At 39.4% G+C, this 22813-nt stretch overlaps 1 protein-coding gene across 2 annotated transcripts in view; it reads right to left on the bottom strand.

Moving 5' to 3' along the window:
• The window catches only part of LOC138748711 (protein phosphatase 1 regulatory subunit 37-like), a 77085-nt gene that overhangs the window by 48202 nt on the left and 6070 nt on the right, over positions 1-22813 (bottom strand). The gene's annotated exons all lie outside the window — the stretch shown is intronic.

The following is a 22813-nucleotide window of genomic DNA, read 5'->3' as shown; positions in this document are numbered from 1 at the left end:
ATCAAAATGTGGCTCAGGGAAAACAGATTTCAGATTCAGATTTATTGTCAGAGCACATACATGACATCACATCCAACCCTGAGATTCTTTTTCCTGCAGGCAAGGCAGAATGACCACTTACTGGTGGTGCAAAAACTGTACTCAAGGTACACATGTAAACAAACTGACTGTGCAATACAGAGAGAAACAAGAATCAATAAAGTGCCAAAGTAAGAGTCCTCAAACAAGTCTCTGATTGGGTTTGTTGTTGAGTCTGACGGTGGAGGGTTAGTAGCTGTTTCTGAACCTTGAGGCACCGATACCTCTTTCCTAATGGTAGCAGCAAGAACAGAGCGTTTACTGGGTGATGTGGATCCTTGATGATTGCTGCTGCTCTCTTTTTTTTTTTTTTTTAAATTTTTTTTTTTTAATTTTTTTATTTTTCACACCATAAATCACATTAGCCATGATATACACTATTTCTTTTCACACATATACAGTGACTTTTTCTCCCCCCCCCCCCTTTCCTCCCAAACCACCCCCCCACCCCCCCCTCTCATCCATTTTAGGTATACAATCTAGGTTGCATTAAGCCAGTCAGACAATGTTGTCATTCAACAAAATTACACCAGAAATTCTACTGAGTCCATTCTTTTCTTTCCTTCTCCTTCCATCAACTTAGGTAATGTTTGTCCCCGGTAGGTTTTCGCTATTGTATTTAATGTAAGGCTCCTATACTTGTTCGAATATTTCAATGTTATTTCTTAACCAATATGTTATTTTTTCTAATGGAATACATTTATTCATTTAAATTTGGTAGTTTCTTCCTTTTAATTTGGTTATGTATTCCATTAATATTTAAAGACATATAGTTCAGCGTAGCCCTTTTATATTTTGTTTATCTTCTCTTTCCGTTTTTCCATCATTACCTTTCCTCCTTTTCCATTTCTGTTTTCTTATTTTCAACTCTTTATAAGACAACATTCCTACAACATCTAACATTTTCCTTATTCTCCTATTTCTATCTTATTTATCCCCAATCTCCCCTTCACCTCCTGAGTTGTCCTTTATCCCTTGTCGGACAACCACATCTCCCCTCTCCATTTGGATTTGCGAATCCACTCGCAAGCGTCAACTGATTTTGCAGTGACCGCTATTTCCCCCCACCCCGCCTCCCCCAGAAAAGATTTCACTTTTCATATGTCACAAAGGTCCCTCTTTTAATTCCCTCCTTATTCTCTCTATTCCATTACCTTCCCTTATTAATTCTTGTCTATACTATCCATATTTTCCTCTAAGTACAGATACATTCATGTATGCTCATTGTCTCTATTCACTCTTATACCTCTTTACCTGCATACATATCAATCGTGATCATTTTTACTCTCATTACCCGTCTTCATCCCTCAGTCTATTTTTGTCTTTACCCACATACATATCAGTCGTGATCATTTTAACTCTCATTACCCGTCTTCCTCCCTCAGTCTATTTTTGTAATTGTTCTGCAAATTTTCGTGCTTCTTCTGGATCCGCGAATAGTCTGTTTTGTTGTCCTGGAATAAATATTTTCAATACCGCTGGATGCTTTAGTATAAATTTATACCCTTTCTTCCATAAAATCGCCTTTGCTGTATTGAACTCTTTTCTCTTCTTTAGGAGTTCAAAACTTATATCTGGATAAATGAAGATTTTTTGCCCTTTATACTCCAGTGGTTTGTTGCCCTCTCTTACTTTTTCCATTGTCTTCTCCAGTACCTTTTCTCTTGTAGTATATCTTAGGAATTTTACTACAATAGATCTTGGTTTTTGTTGTGGTTGTGGTTTAGAGGCCAATACTCTATGTGCCCTTTCTATTTCCATTTCTTGCTGTAGTTCTGGACATCCTAGGGTCTTAGGGATCCACTCTTTTATAAACTCCCTCATATTCTTGCCTTCTTCATCTTCCTTAAGGCCCACTATCTTTATGTTATTTCTTCTGTTATGGTTTTCCATTGTATCTATTTTTTGAGCTAGTAGTTCTTGTGTCTCTTTAGTTTTTTTATTAGATTTCTCCAATTTCTTTTTTAAGTCTTCTACCTCCATTTCTGCTGCTACTGCCCGTTCTTCCATCTTGTCCATTTTTTTTCCCATTTCTGTTAAGGTCATCTCCATTTTAATTATTTTCTCCTCTGTGTTGTTTATTCTTTTTCTTAAATCCTTAAATTCCTGTGTTTGCCATTCTTTAAATGATTCCATGTATCCTCTAATAAGAGCAAGTATATCCTTTACCTTGCCTCTCTTTTCTTCTTCTATTTCACCATACTCTTCCTCTTCTTCTTCCTCTGGGTTGACCATCTGTTGTTTCTTTGGTGCCCTTTCCTCCTCTTCTATCTTGTTTCTATTGTCTTCTGTGGTCTCTTCTTGCTGCAGGTGTTCTGCAGCTGTCGTTGCCGGCTGTGGAGATCGACTCCCCAGCTGGTCCCCCCTCCCGTCGGTGTGTTTTTTTTCATTCGCGTCGCGCATGCGCGAAACTTCGCGCATGCGCGGTTGCGCACTTTTGTTCGGCTCTGCGAGCAATTTTTGTAGTCCATTATTTACCGACCTGAGGGAGCGGGTTTCTCTCTCCGCAGCGGGCCTCTTCGGACAGGTAAGGCCTTCACCTTTTCCCTCCTTTGTCTTCTCTTCCTCTCTTCTTACCGTTGCTTTCGACTTTTCTTTTTTTGTCGCCATCTTCTTTCCACCTTTATACTCACTTTTCTGTAACTTTTATTTCTGTGCCTTTGTGTTTTCTCTTGTTTTTCCCGACTTTTCTGGAGAGGGCTGGAGTTCACCGTCCGGCCACTACTCCATCGCGTGACTCCTCCCATTTGCTGCTGCTCTCTGATGGCAGCGTTCCCTGTAGATGTCCTCAAGGGTTGGGAGTGCTTTGCCTGTGATGTCCCGGGCTACACCCACTATCTTTTGTAGGGCTTTGCACAGAGAACATCAAAATTGCACAGTCAGCATTACTCATTGTGTTTCTTGAAGGTTTATTGTGAACTTTAAGCTCAGATCCCTGGCGCTGAACACTGGGAGGGAAGATGCCCCACTAAAGTGTGCCGTTTTGTGAAGGATGCCCTTAGTGGAATCCCACATGACGATCCACTCTGTTGACAGTGGCTGAGATGTGAAACACATGATGTTTGTAGCAGCTGAATCTTTAACAGGTCATTCAGACAGATACATGGATAGGAAACATTTACAGATAGATGGGACCAAAGGCAAACAAGTGGGACTGGCATAGATTGGCATCTTGAATAAGTTGAGCTCAAGGATTTATTTCTGTGTTGGACAACTCTTAGGAATCTATAATCCACGATTGTTAGAAGGTTAAACAAAGAAAGACATGTTCCAAAAGGCCGAATCCCTCATATGATATGATCAGGGGAGTTATTCTATAATGTTATCTGTTAAGACGCTGGTGTTGCAGAGATATGGTCTTTCCCAGGGTCCAAGGACACAATGTTCCCTGTGGTTAAAGAAGACAAGATTTGAGATCATTCAGGATGAAATCAGTGTGATCTGCTTCCCAGCTCTTGGTCCATAGCAGGTAAAAGAAAGCCAAGTGCTCAGCCGAGCACTTCTGCCTGCAATTCTTTCAGGTCATGTGTTCCAGCTCCTCACGTTACTCTCAATGGAAAGAAAACCTTCAACAGCTCTCCAATTCTTCTACAAATGATCTTAAAATGTATTCTTCCTCAACATCAACTTCTCTGCAAGAGGAAGCAAGCCCTTCCTATACTCTATTAGGATCTCTCTTCTTTATACCTCAATTAAACCTTGGTCAGCTTACCCTTTTCCCAACAACATCACCCCCATGTTACTAATCTTGGCTCAAACAAAATCCTTCCACTTTGAGCAATATATTTTCTTACAGGTACTTCCTTCTTTATCTAGTCAAGTGTTCTCAGTTCTGCTACATAAATCCCTACTCCCTCTGGACAAGTTCCAGAATAATTACAGGCTCAATTTGTGTAGTCCATTGATTCTTTCTCCGATTACCGTTATTTTCTGAGACTGAGATGCTTGACGTCTGTATTGGGCCTGGTCTCACGAGAGTGGCCCACAAAGTAGAGTTCACAGGTGAGCCGGTGCAACTATGACACTAGATATCTGTGGAGGGTTCACATTCATATCTGTCTGCAAATCAGGTGTCTAGTGCATCAGTGTTGCACTAGAATATTCTTCGAAGTTTACATGACTGAGCGATGACCTCATTAAAAATTAACTGTGGATACTGTTTCCTGTGGATGGAGAACCTAAAAATAGCACCACATTCTCAGAGTAAAGGGGTCAGTCATTGGGACAAAGATGAGGGAACATTTTTCTCCCCTTCCAGAAAGCATTGTGAATCTAGATGGCCGTGGATGATTAATCTGAGTATTTTCAAGGAAGGAATGGATAAATGTTTGAACACTAAGGAAAACCAGTAACATGAGGATCTGTCAGAAAAATTAATATAGTTGAGCTTTGAACTGATTTAATGACTAAGCGGTTTCAAAAGGTCAAACAGGTTTCTCTTTACAAAGTTTTTAATGGAACACATTTTCTTCCTTCGTGGTATTCTTTTCTACCTTATTCACATTAAAACTCAGCTCCTTGTGTTTTAAACCATTCTTTTCCAGAGCCTCATACACCAAAATCCCACTTGGGATTTCTTCAGGAATCTGTCATCTGAACAGCCTTCCCTCATTCTGTTTTAACATTGGACGTGCCCCGCACTCAAGGACAAACTGACGAGTCAAGGTTTAACAAGGCCAAGGCTTACAAAGCAGCAGGGTTTACAAAAAGACACTGACACACACACACTGTGCTCTGGGCTGGGAGGGGGATGAAATGGAATACAGTGACGTTTGTGGCATTGGATTAGTAATCCAGAGTAATCCTGGATTAATGAAACCTCCAGAGAAGCTGGAGGTTAAGAAGATGAAACATTTGAACAATTGGAAAAACATATCCAATGGCAATGAGGGGTGGAAATTATCTGTTCTTACCTAGGTCTGGCCTAATATGGAGTAACATGGGTGACTCTTAATGCCCCCTGAATCCACTCAGGTGCACCAAATTGCTATAATAATCCCTGCCGTATTCCTGGCAGCCAGGGACAGATGAGAAATACTGGTCTTGTTAGCAACACATAAAATGAAGGAAAACTTCAGAAAATAAAACAAAAGTTACAAATATCCATTCGTTCAATGAAATTTTCAATTTAGTGGCGAATAATCATGTTAGGTGTCTCTTCCCTGATCAGCTGAGACAGCCAATGCCTGTGGGGTGTGGTGGTCTCTTGTGAGCGAATAAAAACCAAGCAGGGTTTCTCGCAGCTCACCCACCGAACTGTCAAGAGGTAGAGTTGAACAATCTCAATACGGGGGGGGGGGGGGGGGTGGGGGGGTTATTCCATAGGGGTATAAGAGTGGCAGAGAGAATCAATGAGGTCTCCCTGCAGCCCCATCGATGTGATCTAATGGGATCGTGGTCTGAAGAAGGCGGCACGCAAAATCACTGAGGACCCCTTCCACCCCTGCTCGCAGCATCTTTCAGCTGCTCCCGTCGGGAAAGAGGTACAGAGCCGGCACCACCAGGCTGAGGTAAAAAACCCAATGCTGGAGAAACTCAGCAGGTCAAACAGTGTACTTTAGATAGCAAAGATAAAGATATGGAACCAATGTTTCAAGCTTGAGCCCTTCTCAAGGTCTGTTGTCTTGACTAGCTGAGTTTTCCAGCACTGCGCTTTTTACTTCAACCACTGTGTCAGTGAGAATACTGACTGACCAAAGGAAATGCTCACACTAACCATCGGAGACTCTCATGTTCATGACACCTTTATTTATTTATTTGTGTATATGAATACTTGTCCTGTATATGTTTTGTTTGTCTGTACGTGTGTTATGTCTGGTGGTGTGTCTATATGATTTGAACAGAGGACCGGAGAATGCTGTTTCATTGGGTTGTACTTGTGCAATCAGATAATGATAAACATGACTTGACTAGATCTTTCAACCCAACCGATCTATGCCGATGAAGTTGCCTACCTGAGCCAGTCCCATTTGCCTGTGTTTGGCCCATACTCCTCTATGCCTTTCTTATCCACGTACTTGTCCAAATGCCTTTTAAAAGTCATAATCGTACTGCCTTTACCACGTCCTCTGGAAGCTCATTCCACAAACTCATCACAAAAATTGCCCCTTGGGTCCCCTTTAAAACTTTCCTCTCTCACCTGGAGACAGGATCAGCCTACAAAGGGCCAACAATCAAAACAGGATATTTTTTATTTTATTTTTTGTTATAGCATGGTTAACAGGCCCTTCTGGCCAATGAGCCCGTGCCGCCCAATTACACTCAATTGACCTACAACTCCGGTAAGTTTTGAAGGGTGAGAGGAAACCGGAGCGCCTGTAGGAAACCCACACAGACACAGGGAGAGCGTACAAACTCCTTACAGACAACGCCGGATTTGAACCCCGGTCCCGAATGCTGGTACTGTACGAGCGTGGTGCTAACCGTGGATGGACCAACTACTCATGTCAGTACCTCCAAGATAAAAGAAGAGAGTAAGGTTACTCCAAATTTATTTGTGTTTCCCATGTAGGGACAAATTTTAAATGTATGCACTGTTCTACAGTATTGTGGAGTTAGAAGAGCACAGAAGCCTTTACAGTATGCCACCTCTTTCCTTCTCTTTCCTGTAATTATGCAATTTCTTTTCATTCAAGTGCTTGATTCAACGTAGTTTCAAATCTGCAACTGGCATTGAGCTCCAGAGGCAAACACCATACAGCAAGTGCAAAATGTTATTCTTTCCTCTCCTGTTAATCACAGGTGAAATTTTCTTGACTTATTCATGTGTGGAAATAGCTTCTTTCTGTCTGGATTTAATATATCGAACTTCACCATCATATTTGTCCTCAAACCTCTCGCTGCCAGCAAGTTTTCCACCCCTGGAGTTACTCTTAACCCTGAAGTAAAACATGAGAAGTCTGCAGACCCCGTGGTTGAAGTAAAAAAACACAATATTGGAAAAACTCAGCAGGTCAAACAGTGCACTTTATATAGCAAAGATAAAGATAACGTAACCGACATTTCGAGCCTGAGCCCTTCATCAAGATATCTTGATAAAGGGCTCAAGCCCGAAACGTCGGTTCTGCCTCTTTATCTTTGCTATATAAAGGACTGTTTGACCTGCTGAGTTTCTCCAATATTAGGTTTTTACTTTTTATTCCAATGATGAATTTTGCTTTTCAGTTTCATCTGGTGAACTCTACACCACTCCCCACCTCCCCCAGTCAACCTCATAAATGCTCTTGTCCAAGTAGAGCAATGGCTTGCTTGTTTACACCCCAGGCAAGTCTGAATGGTTCCTTCTGCAAAAGGTGCATACAGCTTCAGCTCCTTACAAACCACGTTAGGGAAGTGGAGCTGGATGAACTGCAAATCTTGAAGGAGGCAGAGGTAGTTGTAGACAGGAGTTTCAGGGAGGCAGTCACCCCTAAAATTCAGGAGGCAGGTAGCTGGGTGACTGTCAGGAGAGGGAAGGGTTAAGATGCAGGCAGACAGAGCAGAGCTCCCCTGTGGCCATTCTCATCAACAATGGATGATTTTGAGGAGTCACGTGATGGAGTAGTGGCCGGACGGTGAACTCCAGCCCTCTCCAGAAAAGTCGGGAAAAACAAGAGAAAATACAAAGGCACAGAAATACAAGTTAAAGAAAAGTGAGTATAAAGGTGGAAAGAAGATGGAGACAAAAGGAGAAAAATCAAAATCAACGGAAAGAAGAGAGGAAGAGAAGACAACGGAGGAAAAAGGTGAAGGCCTTACCTGTCCGAAGAGGCCCGCTGTGGAGAGAAGACCCCACTACCTCAGGTCGGTAGAAAGAGAACTACAACAATGGCTCACAGAGCCGAGTAAAAGTGCGCAACCGCGCATGCGCGAGGAGTCGCGCATGCGCGATGCGCATGAAAAAAAACACACCGACGGGAGGGGGGACCAGCTGGGGAGTCGATCTCCACAGCCGGCAACGACAGCTGCAGAACACCTGCAGCAAGAAGAGACCACAGAAGACAATGGAAACAAGAAAGAAGAGGAGGAAAGGGCAGCAAAGAAACAACAGATGGTCAACCCAGAGGAAGAAGAAGAGGAAGAATACAGTGAAATAGATAAAGGGAAAGGCAAGGTAAAGGATATACTTGCTCTTGTTAGAGGATACATGGAGTCATTTAAAGAATGGCAAACACAGGAATTCAATGATTTAAGAAGAAGAATAAACAACACAGAAAAGAAAATAAATAAAATGGATATGACCTTAACAGAAATGGGGAAAAAAATGGACAAGATGGAAGAGCGGGCAGTAGCAGCAGAAATGGAGGTAGAAGACTTAAAAAAGAAATTGGAGGAATCTAATAAAAAAACTAAAGAGACACAAGAATTACTAGCCCAAAAAATAGATATAATGGAAAATTATAACAGAAGAAATAACATAAAGATAGTGGGCCTTAAGGAAGATGTAGAAGGCAAGAATATGAGGGAGTTTATAAAAGAATGGATCCCTAAGGCCCTAGGATGTCCAGAACTACAGCAAGAAATGGAAATAGAAAGGGCACATAGAGCATTGGCCCCTAAACCACAACCACAACAAAAACCAAGATCTATTGTAGTAAAATTCCTAAGATATACTACAAGAGAAAAGGTACTGGAGAAGACAATGGAAAAAGTAAGAGAGGGCAACAAACCACTGGAGTATAAAGGGCAAAAAATCTTCATTTATCCAGATATAAGCTTTGAACTCCTAAAGAAGAGAAAAGAGTTCAATGCAGCAAAAGCGATTTTATGGAAGAAAGGATATAAATTTACACTGAAGCATCCTGCGGTATTGAAAATATTTATTCCAGGACAACAAAACAGACTATTCTCGGATCCAGAAGAAGCACGAAAATTTGCAGAACAATTACAAAAATAGACTGAGGGATGAAGACGGGTAATGAGAGCAAAAATTATCACGATTGATATGTATGTGGGTAAAGACAAAAATAGACTGAGGGATGAAGACGGGTAAGGAGGGTAAAAATGACCACGATTGATATGTATGCGGGTAAAGAGGTATAAGAGTGAATAGAGACAATGGGCATATGTGAAAGTATCTGTAATTAGAGGAAAACATAGAGAGTATAGACAAGAATTAATAAGGGAAGGTAATGGAATAGAGAGAATAAGGAGGGAATTAAAAGAGTGACCTTTGTGACATATAAAAAGCGAAATCTTTTCTGGGGGGGGCTGGGTGGGGGAAAAGAGCGGTCACTGCAAAATCAGTTGACGCTTGCGAGTGGATTCGCAAATCCAAATGGAGAGGGGAGATGTGGTTGTCCGACAAGGGATAAAGGGCAACTCAGGAGGGGAAGGGGAGATTGGGGATAAAGAAGATAGAAATAGGAGAATAAGGAAAATGTTGGATGTTGTAGGAATGTTGTCTGGTAAAGAGTTGAAAATAAGAAAACAGAAATGGAAAAGGAGGAAAGGTAATGATGGAAAAACGGAAAGAGAAGATAAACAAAATATAAAATGGCTACGCTGAACTATATGACTCTAAATATTAATGGAATACATAACCAAATTAAAAGGAAGAAACTACTAAATTTACTGAAAAAGGAAAAAATAGATATAGCATTTGTCCAAGAAACACACTTAACTGAATTGGAGCACAAGAAATTAAAGAGAGATTGGGTAGGACATGTAACAGCAGCATCGTATAATTCAAAAGCAAGAGGAGTGGCTATATTAATTAGCAAAAATGTGCCATTTAAAATAGAAGAGGAAATAATAGATCCAGCAGGGAGATATGTTATGATAAAATGTCAGATATATTCAGAGCTTTGGAATCTACTTAATATATATTCACCTAACGAAGAAGATCAAAAGTTTATGCAAGATATCTTTTTGAAGGTAGCTAATACGCAAGGGAACATACTAATAGGAGGGGATTTCAATCTGAATTTGGATCCAAATATGGATAAAACGGGGAAAAAAATTAACAGGAAGAACAAAGTAACCAAATTTATAATTAAATCAATGCAAGAAATGAAACTTGTGGACATATGGAGGAAACAAAACCCAAAAGAAAAGGAATACTCATACTACTCGACTAGACATAAAACATACTCAAGGATAGACCTATTCCTGTTATCAGCCCACGTTCAAGGGAGAGTTAGGAAAACGGAATATAAAGCTAGACTATTATCGGACCACTCACCCCTGTTATTGGCAATAGAGCTAGAGGACATCCCTCCAAGAATTTATAGATGGAGATTAAACCCCATGCTACTTAAAAGACAGGATTTTAGAGAATTTATTGAAAAACAATTAAAAATGTACTTTGAAGTAAATACGGAATCAGTGGAAGATAAGTTTATACTATGGGACGCAATGAAAGCATTCATTAGAGGGCAAATAATAAGTTATGCAACCAAGATAAAGAAGGACTATAATCAGGAAACAGAGCAGTTGGAAAGGGAAATAATAAACATAGAAAAAAAATTAGCAATAAAGGAAGATACAACCAAAAGAAGAGAATTGGCGGATAAAAAAATAAAATATGAAACATTACAAACATATAAGGTGGAGAAGAATATAATGAACTAGGGGAAAAAACACACAAAATCCTAGCATGGCAGCTTAAGACAGAGCAAACTAAGAAAATGGTATTGGCAACAAGGAAAAAAGACAAACAAATTACATATAATCCAAAAGAAATTAAGGAAAACTTCAGAGAATTCTATGAACAATTATACCGAACCGAAAACGAAGGGAAAGAAGGGAAAATAGATGAATTTTTGACTAAAATTGAACTACCAAAACTACAAATAGAGGAACAAAATAAATTAACAGAACCATTTGGAACAGTAGAAATACAAGAGATAATAAAAAATTTACCAAATAATAAGACACCAGGAGAAGATGGACTCCCAATAGAATTCTACAAAACATTTAAAGACCTAATAATACCGCCCCTCCTGGATGTAATCAACCAGATTGATGAGACACAAAACTTACCAGATTCATGTAAAACAGCAATAATTACAGTGATACTAAAACAAGGGAAAGATCCACTCTCACCAGCGTCATATAGACCAATATCTCTGCTAAACACAGATTATAAGATAATAGCTAAACTATTAGCGAACAGATTAGCAGAACAGGTACCGAAAATGGTAAATTTAGACCAAACTGGATTTATCAAAAAAAGACGCACAACAGACAATATTTGTAAATTTATTAACTTAATTCATGCAGTAGAAGGAAATAAAGCACCGGCAGTAGCAGTTGCTTTAGACGCAGAGAAGGCCTTCGACAGAGTAGAATGGAATTACTTGTTCAAAGTATTGCAAAAATTCAGTTTACCGGAGAAGTATATTAATTGGATTAAAGCATTATATAAGGGACCGTTAGCGAAAGTGACAGTAAATGGACATGTATCAAAGCAATTTAACTTAAGCAGGTCAACGCGGCAGGGATGCCCACTATCACCATTATTGTTTGCGCTAGCTATAGAACCACTAGCAGAATCGATAAGAAGAGATAATAATATAAAAGGAATAAAAATAAAAGACAGGGAATATAAAATCAGTCTGTTTGCGGATGATGTGATAGTGTACTTAACAGAACCAGAACTATCAATAAAAGAACTATATAAGAAATTGAAGGAATATGGAGAAGTGTCGGGATACAAGATAAACGTAAATAAAAGTGAAGCAATGCCTATGAATAACGCGGATTTCTCAAAATTTAAGGAGGAATCCCCATTCAGATGGCAAACGCAGGCAATAAGATACCTAGGTGTGCAAATAAACAAAAATCTAGGCCAATTATATAAACTCAATTACAATCCACTAATGAAAAAATTACAGGACGATTTAGAGCATTGGAAAGAGCTACCACTAACACTGATAGGAAGGATAAACTGTATTAAAATGAACATTTTTCCAAGGATACTATACTTATTTCAGGCATTGCCAATACAACTGACAGAAAAATTCTTCAAAGAGTTAAAGAAAATAATAAGGAGATTTTTATGGAGAGGGGGGAAACCGAGGATAGCACTAGATAAATTAACAGAATGGTATAAACAAGGAGGCTTACAATTGCCAAACTTCAAAAATTATTATAGAGCCGCACAATTAAGGTACCTATCAGATTTTTACCAAACAAGGGAAAAACCAGACTGGACGAGACTAGAATTAGATAAAATAGGGGAAAAGATACCTGAACACATATTATATAAATGGGACGAAAAATTGGTACAACATAGAACTTCTCCAGTATTACACCATCTCCTCAATATATGGAAGAAGATTCATGTAGAAAGAAATAAAATAAATTACCAAATACCAAAACTAATATTGACGCAAAATAAGCTACTCCCTTTTACAATAGACAACCTTGCCTTTAGAAAATGGGAAAAAAAAGGGATTAAAAGAATAGAAAATTGTTTTTCAGGAAGTAGATTCTTATCCTTTGAACAAATGAGAGATAAGTACAATATAACTGGAGATACAGCGCTGGCATATTACCAACTGAGATCCTACTTGAAAGATAAATTAGGAAGCAACTTGAGTTTACCAGAGGGAAGTAACCTTGAATATGTGATTACAGATACAATGTTAATCAAAAGATTTATAAAAAATATGTATATTAAACTGCAAGAAAAGGAAAATGAGGAAACAAATGGTAAAACTAAACAAAAATGGGAACAAGATTTAAATATAAAGATAAAAAAGGAAACATGGGAGAAGTTATGCTCTGGAACGATGAGAAATACAATAAATACGAGGCTACGTATGATACAATATAATTGGTTACACAGACTATACATTACACCGCAAAAGTTAAATAAATGGGACCCAACAGTATCTGATAGATGTTTTCGATGTAAAAAAGAAAGGGGAACAACAATTCATGCAATCTGGACATGTGAGAGAGTAGAAAAATTTTGGGATGATCTCAATCAGATATTAAATAAAATAACAGAAAACAATATACCAAAGAATCCAGAGATCTTTCTCCTAAGTAACATAAAAAATAAAGAATTTGGAATTGACTTGGAAGATGCACAAAAAAGATTTGTCAAGATAGCCCTAGCCGTAGCAAAAAAATGTATTATGTCAACCTGGAAATTGGAAGATAATTTGAAAATACAACAATGGTATATAGAAATGAATAAATGTATTCCATTAGAAAAAATAACATATAGTTTAAGAAATAATATTGAAATATTCGAACAAGTATGGGAGCCTTACATTAAATACAATAGCGAAAACCTACCGGGAACAAACATTACCTAAGTTGATGGAAGGAGAAGAAAAGAAAAGAATGGACTCAGTAGAATTTCTGGTGTATTTTTGTTGAATGACAACATTGTCTAACTGAATTAATGCAACCTAGATTGTATACCTAAAATGGATGAGAGGGGGGGGTGGCTTGGGAGGAGGGAGGGGGGAGGGAGAAAAAGTCACTGTAAAAGTGTGGAAAAGAAAAAGTGTATATCATGGCTATTGTGATTTATGGTGTGAAAAATAAAAAATTAAAAAAAAAACAATGGATGATTTTGCCTCCTAAGTAACATAAAAAACAAAAGAATTTGGAATTGATTTGGAAGATGCACAAAAAAGATTTGTTAAGATAGCGCTAGCCGTAGCAAAAAAAATGCATTATGTCAACCTGGAAATTGGAAGATAATTTGAAAATACAACAATGGTATATAGAAATGAATAAATGTATTCTATTAGAAAAAATAACATATAGTTTAAGAAATAATATTGAAATATTTGAACAAATATGGGAGCCTTACATGAAACACAATAGAGAAAACCTACCGGGGACATTCACTACCTAAATTAACGAAAGGAGAAGGAAATGAAAAGAATTGACTCAGTGGAATTTCTTGTTTATTTTTATTGAATGACAACATTGTTTGACTGGTTTAATGTATCCTAGATTTTGTACTTTAAATGGACGGGAGGGGGGAGGTAGGGAGGGTGGGATGGGAGGAGGGAGGGGGGGGGGAGAAAATGGCACTGTATATGTTTGAAAAGGAAAAAGTGTGTATCATGGTTAACATGGTTTATGGTGTGAAAAATAAAAAATTTAAAAAAAACAATGGATGATTTTGGATATTGTTGGTGGGGACGACCTACCAGGGACAAGTTGAGGTGGTCATGTCTCCAACACAGAGGATCAGAAGGGAAGGGGGTGAGAACAGGAGACCTATGGAGACTATGGTTAGACAAGTGGATAGGGGGTTCTGTGAATGAGATTGAGGCTCCCAGATGGTATGTTGCCTCCCAGGTACCGGGGTATGAGTTCATAGCATTCTGAAGGGGGAAGGGGAGCAGCTGGGTATTGTGGTCCATGTGGGGACCAATGACATAGAAGAGGGAATACAGGGAGTTAGGAAAGAAGTTAAAAAGCAGGATCTCAGGGGTGGTCATCTCAGGATTGCTGCCTGTGTCACGTGCCAGAGAGGGTTGGAACAGGAAATAGTGGCAGATGAAGGCGTGGCTTAAGAGTTGGTGCAGGGGACAGGGGTTTAGATTTCTGGATCATTGGGATCTCTTCTGGGGAAGGTCTGACCTGTACAAAAAAGGACAGGCTACACCTGAACTGGAGGGAGAAGCAATAACCTGGCAGCAGGTTTGCTAGAATGGTTGGGGAGGGTTTAAACTAGTTTGGCAGGGGAGTGGGAATCAGAATGTGAGTGCAGAGATTAGGGTCCAAGGGAACCAGGGTGTTCGAGTCGAGAAAGAGGAAAATAGAACAAAGTCAAAAATAATGTACAGCAAAGATGACAAAAAGGACAAGCAAGTGAAAAGACAAGATCACTTACTGAACAATAGAGATACAGAGAAATCGGTAACAGATACTGGTCTAAGGGGATTAGGAATAAAGTAGATGACTTTGTTGTATAGCTACAGATTGAAAGATAGGACATTGTGGTCATCACATGGGTTAATGTGGCGTGGCCCTGATGGTAAGCAATGATATTAAATCACTAAAAAGAAGGGTCAGAGATTGTAGAATCCTTATGGGTTGAGTTAAAAATGACAAGGGTAAAATGACCCTATATACGGGTCCCCAAACAGCAGCCGGGAGGTGGACTACAAGTTCCAATTGGAAATAGAAAAGGCATGTCAGAAGGAAAATGTCAAAATAATTATGGGGGATTTTAACACAAAATGGGATTGGGAAAGTCAGGAAGGTACTGGATCTCAGGAGACGGAATTTGTAGAATGCCTATGAAATGGCTTTTTGGAGCTGCTTGTCGATAAGCCCGTCAAGGGATCAGCGGTTTTGTGTAATGAACCTGAGGTGATTAGGGAATTAAAGGTAATGGAACCCTTAGGAAGTAGTGATTATAACATGATTGAGTTCAAACTTGAAAAGGAAAAGCTGATATCAGGCGTGTCAATTTTTCAGTGGAACAAGGGGAATTACAGTGATATGAGAGAGGAAATGACCCAAATTGACTGGGAAAAGTAAGCTAGATAGAGGGATGGCAGAGCAGAATTGGATGATATTTCTACGAGAAAAAGTGATTTAGGTATAGTCCAAGAAAAAAGAAAATTATGAATGGAAAAATGGCATACAAGGAAGCATAAATTAGTGGAAAAACAGAGGACTGGGAAACTTTTAAAAAGAGAAAGAGACAAAGAAAGTCATTAGGAAAGAAAAGATGAATTATGAAAGGAAGTTGGCAAATAACATACAAAAGGATACAAGAGTTTTTTTAAAGTATATAAAGAGTAAGAGAAACACGGGTAGATATAGGACCAATTGAAAATGATGCTGGGGAAATTATAATGGGTAACAAAGAGATGGCAGAGGAACTAAATGAGTATTTTACGACAGTCTTCACTGAGGAAGACATTAGCAACACACCTGATAGTCAGAGGTTTCATGGAATAGAATTGAGTAGAGTCAGGATTACTAGAGAGATGTGCTTAGTAATCTGAATGGTCTAAAGATGGATAAGTCTCCTGGACCAGATGAGGTGCACCCACGGGTTCTGAAGGAGGTGGCTTTGGAGATTGTGGAGGTATTGGAAATGATTTTCCAGAAATCAATAGACTTTGGCATGGTTCCGGAGGATTGGAAGGTCGCAAATGTAGAAAGGAGGGAGGCAGAAAAAAGGAAATTATAGGCTTATTAGTCCGACGACTGTCGTTGGAAAGTTACTGGAGTCAATCCTCAAGGACGAGGTTATGAAATACCTGGAGGTGCATGATAGGTCCAGGACAGCATGGGTTCATGAAGGGAAGATCCTGCCTGGCCAACCTAATGGAATTGTTTTGAGGAAATCTCGTAGGATGGGCAAGGGAGAGACTGTGGATGTTGTGTATTTGGATTTTCAAAAGGCTTATATTAAGGTGGTGCATAAAAAGCTACTTAATAAGATGAGAGCCGTGGAATTATTGGGAAGATATTAGATTGGATGGAGCATTGGCTGATAGGCAGAAAGCGAAGGGTGGGAATAAAGGGATCCTGTTCTAGTTTGTTGCCTGTTACTAGTGGGGTTCCGCAGGGGTCGGTGTTGGGGCTGCTTCTTTTTACAATGTATATTGATGATTTAGATTATGGATTGAATGGTTTTGTGGCAAAGTTTTCAGGTGACACCAAGATAGGTGGTGGAGCAGGAAAAGTTGAAGAAACCAAAAGGTTGCAGAGAGTGTAGGAGAGCGGGCAAAGAAATGGCAGTTGAGATACAATCTTGAGAAATGTACGGTTGTACATTTTGGAAGAGGAAATAAACAGGCAGATTATTATTTGGATGGGAAGAAAGTGTAAAGGGATTTGGGGGTCCTTGCAGGATACCCTAAAGGTTAACCACCAGGCCGGATCAACAGTAAAGAAAGTGAATGCTATGTCGGCATTTATTTCAAGGGGAATAGTGTGTAAGAGTAAAGAGGTGTTGATGAGGCTCTATGGGGCACTGGTGAGACCTCATTTGGAGTATTGTGTGCAGTTCTGGGCTCCTTATCTTGGAAGGGATGGAATGATGTTGGAGAGGGTACAGAAAATATTTACCAGAATGATTCCTGGAATGCAAGGGCTAACAGGTGAAGAACGTTTAGTAGCTTTTGGATTATATTCTTTGGCGTATAGATGAGAGGGGATCTCATAGAAACATTTTGAATGCTGAATAAGATGTTTCCCTTGCTGGGCACAAAGGAAATAGGGCACAGTCTTAGAATTAGAATTAAAACAGACATAAGAAATTTTTTCTTTAGCCAGAGGGTTGTGGAATTCGTTGTCATATACAGCTGTGGAGGCTCGATCATTGGGGGAATTTAAGGAGGAAATTGATAGGTATCTAATTGGTCAGGGTATCAAGGGATATGGACAAAAAGCCAGAATTTGGAACTAGATGGGAGAACAGTTTAGCTCAGTGTGGATTTGCGGAGACTTGATGGGCCGAATGGCCTGCTTCTGCTCCTTTATCTTGTGATCTACCTAATTGAACCATAAACGCTAATGTCAATGTTAGCTGGATACCTCGCACTGCTCCTTTAACTGTAGCATAATTAAGAATTTGTATGGAACTGAAATGCATTCTCAGGACCAGAAAAATAAGCTCGCATGAGACCAATTTAAAATTTTTTTTAAATTGCTGGAAATACTCAGCAGGTCTGCTGCAATCTACAAAAAAAAGTGTCAATGTTTCAGAGCCTGATCTGTTTTGACTCATAGATGCATTCAGCACAGAAACAAACTCTAAAGCCCAACTTGTCCATGTGGACCAAGCTAGTCTCATTTGCTGGCATTTAGCCCATATCCCTCTAAACTTTTCCTGTCCATGTCTTCTGAACGTTATAAGTGCACCCATTCTCGTCTGGCAGATTGCTCCTATCAACCTGTGTGTGAAGGTGCTCTTCAAGCACTTTCATTTTTTTTAATTTAGAGATACAGCACAGTTCTGGCCCGAGAGCCTGTGCCACCCAAATGCAGCCACGTGACCAATGAACTTTCTAATGCTATACGTCTTTGGAATGGGGAAAGAAACCAGAGCATCTGAAGGAAACCCATGCTGACAAAAGGAGAACATGGAAACTCCTTAAAGACAGTGGCAGATTGGAATCTGTGTGGCTAGCGCTGTAACGGTGCTGCACATTTTATTATTAAACTTGGTTTCTAGCATCTGTAGACTATTTGTTTTTCAAGTGCAACAGAGCAGGCTACCCACATAGAGGATTGTGAAATGTGTTTTCAAGAGACAACAAGAAAAATACCGTGTGTTTACAGATTGCACACGTTTCCCTTGAGCCTTCCTCTTAAATCAGCAGGCAATGAATCAGCTTATGGAGAGCGAGAAGACTCGCAAAAGCTAGGCAGACTGGCATTGCTGGAGTATGACGCAATGGTGGATCTGATGAAGACCTTTTGAATCTGGAAAAGATGACAGCCAATTTGTGCAGGTCAAGTTCCTTTTAACAGCAATGATAGAACATAGAACAACACAGCACAGTTACAGGCCCTTCGGACCTCAATGTTGTGTCGACCCATATAGTTCTTCCTAAAAAAAAAGTACTAAAGCCTCCCTACCCCGTACTTCCATCCGTGTGTCTAAGAGACTCTTAAATGCCTCCAGCATCATCCCTGGCAAGATATTTCCGGCACCCACAACTGTGTTAAAAAAAAAAAACACCCCTGGGGTCTCCCCTAACCTTCCCTCCCTTCACTTTGTACAGATATCCTCTGGTGTTTGCTGATCCTGCCCTGGGAAACAGGTGCTGGCCATCCACCCTATCTGTGCATCTCATTATCTTGTTTACCTCTATTAAGTGTCCCTCTCATCCTTCTACATTCCAAAGTCCCAGCCCTGCTAACCTTGCCTCATAAGATTGATTTTTCCAATCCAGGCAACATCCTGGTAAATCTCCTCTGCACCCTATCCAGAGCTTCCACATCCTTCCTATAACGAGGTGACTAGAACTGAACACAATACTGAACACAAAGTGTGGTCTTACCAAAGATTTGTAGAATTGTAACATGACCTCTCTACTCCTGAATTCAAACTCCCTATTAATGAAGCCCAGCATCCCACAGCTTTCTTAACTATCCTATCCACATGTGCGGTGACCTTGAGGGATGGATTTGAACCCCAGATCCCTTTGTTCATCTATTGTAATGAACTTTGAATGAGTGATAAATAGTGCTCAAGACGAGAACAGCTCTGAATATAAAATCAGTTTATTTGCAGATGACGTTATAGTATACTTAACAGAGCCAGAAATATCAATAAAAGAATTACATAAGAAATTGAAGGAATATGGAGAAGTGTCGGGATACAAGATTAACGCAAATAAAAGTGAAGCAATGCCAATGAATAATGCGGATTTCTCAAAATTTAAGAAGGAATCACCATTCAGATGGCAAATGCAAGCAATAAGATACCTAGGTATACAAATAAATAAAAACCTCGGCCATCTATATAAACTCAATTATTATCCACTAATGAAAAAATTACAGGACGACTTAGAGAATTGGAAAGACTTACCACTAACACTAATAGGAAGGATAAACTGTATTAAAATGAACAGCTTCCCAAGGATACAATACCTATTTCAGGCATTGCCAATATACTTGACGGAGAAATTCTTCAAGGAGTTAAAGAAAATAATAAGGAAATTTTTATGGAAAGGGGGAAAACCGAGGATAGCACTAGATAAATTAACAGAATGGTATAAACAAGGAGGCTTACAACTGCCAAACTTTAAAAATTATTATAGAGCCGCACAATTAAGATACTTATCAGATTTTTATCAAACAAGGGAAAAGCCAGATTGGACTAGATTAGAACTAGATAAAATAGGGGAGAAGATGCCTAAATGGGATGAAAAATTGGTACAACGTAGGAATTCTCCAGTATTACATCATCTGCTCAATATTTGGAAGAAGATTCATGTAGAAAGGAATAAAACAAATTACCAAAACTAATACTGACGCAAAATCAGCTAATCCCTTTTACAATAGATAACCTTTCCTTTAGAGAATGGGAGAAAAAGGGATCAAAAGAATAGAAAATTGCTTTTCAGGAAATAAATTATTATCCTTTGAACAAATGAAGGATAAATATAATATAACTCACGATACAGTGTTGGCATACTACCAACTGAAATCCTACTTGAAGGACAAATTGGGAGGCAGTCTGAGGTTACCAGAGGGAAGTAATTTTGAATATGTGATTACAGACACAATGATAATCAAAAAATTTATAACAAACATGTATATTAAACTGCAAGAAAAGGAGAATGAGGAAACAAATGGTAAAACTAAACAAAAATGGGAACGAGATCTAAACATAAAGATAAAGAAGGAAACATGGGAGAAGTTATGCTCTGGAACTATGAGAAATACAATAAACACGAGGTTACGTATGATACAATATAACTGGATACACAGGCTATATATTACACCTCAAAAGTTAAATAAATGGGACCCAACAGTGTCTGACAGATGTTTTCGCTGTAAAAAGGAAATGGGAACAACAATTCATGCAATCTGGACATGTGAGAAAGTAGAAAAATTTTGGGAAGATCTAAACCAGATATTAAATAAAATTACAGAAAACAATATACCAAAAAACCCAGAGATCTTCCTCCTAAGTAACATAAAAAACAAAGAATTTGGACTTGATTTGGATGGTGCACAAAAAAGATTTGTTAGGATAGCCCTAGCTGTAGCAAAAAAATGTATTATGTCAGCCTGGAAATTAGAAGATAACTTGAGAATACAACAATGGTATATAGAAATGAATAAATGTATTCCATTAGAAAAAATAACATATAATTTAAGAAATAACATCACAATATTTGAACAAATATGGGAGCCATACATGAAACACAATAGAGAAAACCTACCGGGGACATCTACCACCTAAAATGACAGAAGGAGAAGGGAATGAAAAGAATTGACTCAGTGGAATTTCTTGTTTATTTTTATTGAGTGACAACATTGTTTGACGGGTTTAATGTATCTTAGATTCTGAACTTTAAATGAATGGGAGGGGAGGTAGGGAGGGGGGGGGGAAGAGGGGGGGGGGAAAGAAAACGACACTGTATATATTTGAAAAGAAAAATGTATGTATCTTGATCAATGTGGTTTATAGTGTGAAAAATAAAAAATTTAAAAAAAGACGAGAACAGCTCTCATGCTTTCCCTCAAAATATTGCCATTGATTTGTTTTGATTATCTAGCCTAGAGAACAAATAGAGTCTCATCTGAAGGACCATCAGCATTCCCTTGGCCCCATACTCTAAGACCAGAAGACACAGGACCAAATGTAGGCTATTCAGCCCATCGAGTCTGCCCCACCGTTTAATCGTGAGCTGACCCATTTCCCCACTCAGCCCCACTGCCTGGCCTTCTCCACATAACCTTTGATGCCCTACCTAATCAAGATCTATCAAGCCTTCAGTGCAGCAATGACCTGATCTCCACAACCGCCTGTGGCAGCAAATTCTACAGATTTACTACCCTCTGGCTGAAGAAATTCCTCACTATTCTAAGTGGATGCCCTTCAATCCTGAAGATGTGCCCTCTTGTCCTGGATTCTCTCACGAGAAACAATCTTTCCACATCTACTCTGTCCACGCCGTTCAACATTCAAAATGTTTCAGCGAGATCCCCATCATTCTCCTAATTTTCAATGGATACAGGCCAAGAGCAGTCAAACGCTCCTCATATAACCCTTTCATTCCTGAAGCCATCCCTGTGAACCTCCTCTGAATCCTCTCTAACATCTTTTCTTAAATGAGGAGCCCAAAACTGCTCACAATGCTCCATGAGGTCTCACCCATCCCTTATAAAGCCTCAACATCACATCTCTATCTGGCATCAGAATAAATCTCTGTGCTCAGGTTCCTGCAATGCCACTTGAACGTACAGATTTCTGATTGAGAAACAAATGTGTTGTATTCTGAGGTACAGTTTTGAACCTGTTGCCTAACATGTTAGGCAACTGCAAAATTTGGTTTGCTACTGAATCACACAGTTGGGATATCTGGTCTGATAGTGAGACATAATCCATACCTAACCCAACAAATGACCATATTATCATGGAAGGAATCAACATGGTCCACTTGCACTTGTAGTGCTGTGATTTTTTAATACTGTAGTTAAAGTTTTAAAGCAGGGTCCGCAGCTGTTCACCGCTTACATTGATGACTTGGAAGAGGGGACAGAATGTCATGTAGCCAAGTTTGCGGATGATACTAAATTGAGTGGAAAAGCAAATTGCACAGAGGATGTGAGAGGCTGCAGAAGGATGTAGTTAGGTTAATTGAGTGGGCAAAGGTCTGGCAGATAGAGTACAACGTTGGTAAATGAAAGTTCATCCACTTTGGTAGGAAAAATAGAAGAGCAGATTATTTAAATGGTGAAGACTGCAGCATGCTGTTGTACCTTCAACCCAACTTTTTACAGTTCATGCACAAGCCCTCCCAAGTCCTTCTGCACAGCAGGTTATTAGGAAGGCAAATAGAATGTTGGCCTTCATCGCTAGAGGAATTGAATTCAAGACAGGTGAGGGCGCACCTGGAGAACTGTGTGCAGTTCTGGTCTCCGTACTTAAGGAAAGATATACTGGCCTTGGAGGCAGTCCAGAGGAGGACCAAGTTGATCCTGGAGATGAGGGGGCTGATCTACAAGGAGAGACTAAATTGTCTGGGACTATGCTCACTCGAATTCAGAATGAGAGGAGATCTTATAGAAACCTATAAAATTATGGAAGGGATAGATTAGAGGCAGGAAAATTATTTTCACTGGTAGGTGA

Source organism: Narcine bancroftii, chromosome 13, assembly GCF_036971445.1.
Source record: "Narcine bancroftii isolate sNarBan1 chromosome 13, sNarBan1.hap1, whole genome shotgun sequence".
In the NCBI taxonomy this organism is placed as follows: Eukaryota; Metazoa; Chordata; class Chondrichthyes; order Torpediniformes; family Narcinidae; genus Narcine; species Narcine bancroftii.
The sequence above is the reverse complement of the archived record's forward strand: the minus strand, read 5'-3'. Positions and strand labels throughout refer to the sequence as shown.